Genomic DNA, 6,800 nt, shown 5'->3' with positions numbered 1-6,800 from the left:
ATTGCCAAGCCGTGTTTGATCCGTTAAATTACACACGGTCGTGTAGGTCAATGGCTAGGCCGTGTGAATCGTGAAAGCCTTGGTCGACACCCTCGAAAGACACGGTCGTGTGAGCTGCCCGTGTGGCAAGGCTTAAGCCGTGTCATCTTCTCGATTTGGTCCGTTTTGTCCCTTTTTAGCTCGTTTTTGGCTCCTTTTGACTCTTGGTGCTTTCCTGAGTAAAAAACATGAAATTAAAGCATTAAGAGCATCGAATTCACCAATTCTAATGAGAAATCATCTATAAAATGCATTAAATATGGGGTAAAAATATGTATAATTTACGGTTTATCAATCATCATCAATAGTAGCTCGAAACTTTTCAGCCCCATGTTTACGAATCTTATTTATTGGTAGCTTGTTCAACCGTATCAGGTCTATAACTTGAGGAACAACAGGAATTTGTTGAGGAATAGTTGGGGGTGGAGGTTGTTGAGCTACTAGATTCATTCGAACAAACTTCATGAACCACTCACACATCATTTAGAAAAGGGCTTTTTTCGCCTCTCTGTCGTGGCTACTCGTTACAGGCCTAGAATCTGATGGCGCTGCCCCTTGAGTGGGAGCAGGTGAATTACTCTCTACATCATCGGCTATAGCTCGTTCGGGATTCATTACTATACAAAAACACAATTTAAGCTATCAGGAATAATCACACTATCATAGAGTATATATGGCATTTATAGCTAGACTCTCACACACGCTATGTTTATCCTAGAATCGACTAGACCTAGCTCTGATACCAATAAAGTGTAACGTCTCTAACCCGTATCTATCGTCGGAGTAAGGTTACAAGATATTATCGATCAATACACAACGTATAGCATACAACCATAAAACATTCGTTTTCATAAATCATTCAACACAATCACATTGCCCCTTATAAGGGCCTACGAGGCCTTAAACATACTTTAGAAGTGCTTCGGGACTAAACCGATATTATACAAAAATTTTAGAAACTTAGAAAAATTTCAACCAAACAGGGGTCACACGCTCGTGTGAACAGGCCGTGTGCCTCACACAGCTCTAGACACACCTGTGTCATAGGTCGTGTGACAATAGGGTATACATATTGACTTGTATCACACGGTTGATTACACGCCCTTGTTCCAGACCGTGTGAAAATAGAAGGGTATACTGACTTATGCAACACGACCATGTCACACGCCCGTGTGCTAGGTCGTGTGAAAATTAGGTGGTATACTGACTTGTACCACACGGCTAGTCACACGTCCGTGTGTCATACTGACTTTGTAACATCTCGAAATAGGGCGTAGTCAGAAAAGTGGTTTCGGGACCACAAATCCGACATCAAATATTTATTTTATGATTATTATGAGGTTTAGAGTATGAGAATATGCATGTGTTAAAATTTCATGAAAAAATTCTTTGAGTAAGGTGTCCAATTGGAAATTAGTGACTAAATTGAATAAATTGTAAAACTTGGATTCTAGAAGCAATTTGAATGAAATTGCTTTAGATTATAAATTGGAAGGTCTTGGAGAGCAATTTCCCAATTTCTAGATTTTTAGACAAAAATGGGCTTGCATGGATGAAATTTTAAAGAAATGACTTAAGGGAATTTTGGTCATTTGGCATTTTAATGAAATAAAATGGGAAAAATGAACCAAAATTAGCTCATTCTTCTTTTCCATGCTGCAGAAATTTCAAAGGTCTCCGCAGCTAAGGTTTCCAAGCTTTCCAAGCTCAAAAGTAAGTGCTCCCGAGCCCCATTTTTAATGTTCTTTGTATTTTTAAAATCTCGATAGCTTACTCTCTCCATTTCTACCCATATTTCATGCTAGGGTTCATGTTTAAAAATTTACCCATGCATGAGTTACTTGTATTTTGATGGATTATGGAGGAATATGAAAGTTTGATGTGTGTTAAACATCTTTTCCTAGGTGATTTTCATGAAAAACCCTTAAAGGGACCTTTTTGCAAAAGTCGTAAAATGTGTGATAGAAATGTGAAAATAATGGAAAATGTGAGTTACCATAAGAGGGAAAAGTGTTCGACTAGGCTTGGGTAAGGTAGAAATTGCATGTGTTTCATTATACGAGCTTAGGGACAAAACGGTCATTTGGACCGGGGGCGGAATTTAGACTTGAAAAGCATAATGTAGAGTGTTAATGATTTAATTTTGTTGTTATAGACCCCGAAGAACAAATTTCGAAGGTCGATCGAGGAAAACGAAAGGTTTCGGAATAACCGAAGCACAACATCAAAACAAATACCAGGTAAGTTCAGATAACTTAAAGTAAACTCCTCACCTGCCTAATTATATGATTTATGAATGAATGATGATTTCATTTATTAATGGCTTAAAAACTTATGAAATTCATTCCTGATATTGATATGTTGAAAAGAAAATTATCTCGGTTGAGGTTAAAAAAGGAATTCGATGGATAAACTATTAATGACATGTGAATTGAGATCCTGCATGTGTTGCAGTAAGGATTTAGCCTGGATGGATAATCCATTGATCATCCATTGATCTCAATTATGAAAAGAATCTACCCCAGACAGGTGTTCCTTTGGATGATCGAGCCTCCCAAAAAATATATGTGCATTATGGATTTAGCCCGGACGGGTAATCCGATTAGGGTCTGAATTTAGCCTGGACGGGTAATTCAGATCCGAGCTTAATAGAGGTGTTTGTCACTACAAGGGATTTATCCTGGAGTGGTAATCCCGACATCACCTCATGAGTTCACTATACGGGGGATTTAGCTTGGACTGGTAATCCCGCTATAAGATATGAGGTTCACGAGAGTGCATAGCTGAAATGATCATTTGTACGAATTGACGGTTAAGGGATATACCATCGAGATTTCCTAGAAACTCAACGAGATTAATATGAGATATATGTACAAAATGAGATGTTGAATGATGAGCTCATCGAAGATAAACTACATGGTGCTTTGTTATGCGACTAACTCATTGATTGAGTGTATGTGATAGGGAAGCCATTTCATGCTTATTGATTTTATTACCCAATTTGGTTGTATGCTAATTACTTGGTAAGTTTACTTTCTAGTTATTCGAGCTTACTAAGCATGTAAATGCTTACTCCTCTTTTTTCCCTATCTTACAGAGCTCGAGGACTCGTAAGGATTGGAAGATGGTTGGAGAGTCAACACACTATCAACTAGTCTAGCTTTAGTATAAATACATTTCTATTTTGTTCAATGGCATGTATAGGGCTTTTGAGTATTTTTTAATATGTGTCATTTGAATTTCCAAACGAAGGCATGTAAAGATGTACCTATATTTTTGTATATGGCCATGGGAATTGGCTTATTTTAAAGTAAGCTATGACCTACAAACTTATGCATGTTTATAATCATATGTGATGGTTTGCTTATAATTTGCAATGAGTCTCAAGAACGGGCCAATCTTGAATGTGTTAAAGAGACATGGAATTCCCTTAAATACAAGATGGGAAATAACCTAGCATGTGTGAAACCAATGATATAAGGTTTCCATGCAATAAGTTTTGCCAATAAAATTTATAAGAGTATAATCATGTTTTACTTTGCATTTGACAATCATTAAGTATAAGTGATGAAAAGGGTGACCAAAGGCTTGGAAATAGCCTATTAGGGTCCACACGGTTGGACACACGGGGGTGTGTCTAGGCCGTGTGTGACACACGGCTCACCCCCTAGGTGTGTGTTATGGTCGTGCGTCCCCTACACCTAAAATTTTAAGTCAGTGTTGTACATGGGAAAGCCACACGGGCGTGCGTCTTGGCCGTGTGACCCTAATTGTATGATAAGGTTAAAGTCAGTGTTGCACTCGGGTTGAGGGCACGGGCATGTGCCAAGCCACAGGGTCGTGTGTGACCACACGCCCCACCACACGGGTGTGTGACACTTCAAAGTAAGGGAAATTTTCAAAAAGTCCCAAAGTTTATCGAATGTTCGAACTGCTCCTAGGAATGTTTTAGGCATCAAAGGCCTGTGTAAGGGATGAGATGTACATGTTTGAAAAGTTTTAAATACTGGGCAAAATTCAGTGACCCGATTTAGTATGTTTGTAAGTATGAAACCCGGTAATGCTTTGAACCCTATCCCGGCGTCAGATACGGGCGAGGGGTGTTACAGACTTCATTTTAAAATCAATACGAAGGGACACACGGCCGTATAACATGATCATGTGTCACACACGGCTGAGACACACGCCCGTGTGGACAAAAATAGGCTATTTGCAAGGCCAATTTGCCACCCCAACTCATGCTCACCTAAACAACCAAAATGGTACCATTTCATTATACAATTAGGCAGCCAAAAACATCAACCAAATGGACAATTCATACAATATCCATTTCAACCAATTTCAATACTTAATTCAATACCATTTACCTAACCAAATACTTATTAACTCAACTTCTAAAATCTTACTTCATCAAAGCATTCCTCAAGCATTTATACTTCACAAAACAATTAACCATATTCATGCCAAACATGCCAAAATAAGCCATTTCTATTAGCCACACATACATCAATATTAACATCATTTACAGGCCAACTCTCATGGCTATAATCACAACCAAAATATCACATCTAGCTTATACATGCCATATACCTATGTACACAACTCAAAAGTACCAAATAGATATCTAATAGTGCAATGATGTTCCCAAAGACTTCTAGTCCGAGCTAGCCTTGATTCACTATAAAACATAGAAAAATGACACGAAGTAAGCTTCATAGTTTAGTAAGCTCGTGTGTAACTAACTTAATTCATCGAATAGATGTAAATCAACCAATTTCACATTAACTACAATCCTTTCTCATGTCTTAAAACATGAGTAAATACACTCATATTGAACTTTCTCTATTTAATACTCGAATAGGTTCTGTACATAACTGTATCGCCTCGTACTAACCTCTTTCTCAACCACATTATTCTTTTTCCCATTGAACGATTCAGAATAGAACTTGGATACTTAATAGTCTCATACGATAAGTATCTATACCATGGCCCGTAGCCAAATCAAGGTAACTTATCCGGAGAACAATTATAATGGCCCAAAGCCAAATCATTCGATATGTATGGCCCGAAGCCAAATCGGTATAGCTCGCACTCGAAGTGCTAATATCATGGTTCGAAGCCAACTCAACTTATCATCTAATAACATGAAACTAGTATCCAAATCTATCCCTAAATTTCAACCGGGATTTCACACTTTCTGTTTCTACCATCGAATGCATTCGTAGAGTCGTTCTCATAATTCAAATATAATCCATAATCTCATAATCACAATTTATACAATATCAAAGCTTTTAACATACTTTTATAATGAAATTACCACATACGAACTTACCTCATATTCGGAATTGACAGATCGAATCAACTACTCGATAACCTTGCTTTTCCCCCGATGTAATTCCAGATTCCTCTTTTCTTGATCTAATTATATTCAAAATTAACTTATTAAATAAATCATTCATTCAATTTAGTCCAAGACATACATTTAGGACTATTTGAACTTTAGCCCTTAAACTTTCACGTTTAAACAATTTAGTCCTTAATTCACAAGTACATAAAATTCACATAATTTCACTAAACACAAGCTTGGCCGAATTACATATAGGTCCCTAGCAGCCCAAAACTTTCATGTATTTCACATTTTAACCACTCAATTTGCACATTTCACAATTTAATCCCTATTATGCATTTTCATCAAACAAAACATGAAAATCTATCATCAAAAATTCATATTTCATCTTCAAACACCAAAGAACACATAAACTCAGTAATGGAAACTCTTAAAATCTTTAATAGTTTCAAAATTAAAGGTACGGGCTAACTAGATTGAGCTGCAACGATTACAAAAACATAAAAATCATTAAAAACCGAGCTAAAATCATACCTTAATCAAGCTAGGAGAGTGCTGAACCCTAAAAAGCTTCAACCCTTTCTTTCTTTTCTAATTTTCGGTTGCCAAAGATGAATGAAAATGAATTTTTGGCTTTGTTTTTATTTAATTATAACTTAATTAACTAAATTACCTTTTTAACCTTAATAAAACTTTAATATATAACACATAAACCATGGACATAAATGTCCACTTACCTTTCTAATGGTTTAATTACCATTTAAGGTCATCATATTTAAAAGCCAAAGCTATTTGATACCGTTAACAACTAGAATGCAACTTTTATATTTTATGCTATTAAGTCCTTTTTCTCAAATTGAGCAATTAAACAATAAAATTTCTTAACGAAACTTTCATACAATAATTCTATCATGCTGTAAACTTTAAAATAATAATAAAATAAATATTTTAATCTCGGATTTGTGGTCCAAAACCACTGTTCCTACTGGCTATTACAATTCTTGACTGGGAAGAATTCCAACCTAAAGCTAAGTTAGAATTTAGTGAAACATGAAATTAATCTTTTTAGGTTATGAATGGTGATTTGATGATAATGGAGAAAGATGGAAAGGGAAGGGCTTGGGAAACAATTATGCCAAAATTGAATTGGAAACAAAAATTGGCAAAATGCCTGTACAGTTTCCTTTAAATTAAGAAAGAAAAATAAATTGATTTTCTAATCAATTGCTATGTAAATTTAAGTGTGTCTTCAAGCTTCCATAAAGGACTTATTTATATATATAGGATTACTAAATTTAGTCTAACTACCCACAACATAATTAAAATTAAATAAAAAATAAAATCAATTTTTTTTTCTAATTTTGGCTTTTACAAAGTTAAAAGAAATCTAATTAGTCCTTGACTATTTCCACAT

The sequence above is a fragment of the Gossypium arboreum genome, chromosome 3 (genome assembly GCF_025698485.1).
Source record: "Gossypium arboreum isolate Shixiya-1 chromosome 3, ASM2569848v2, whole genome shotgun sequence".
NCBI classification, from domain to species: Eukaryota; Viridiplantae; Streptophyta; class Magnoliopsida; order Malvales; family Malvaceae; genus Gossypium; species Gossypium arboreum.
Note: the sequence above shows the minus strand (reverse complement) of the source record.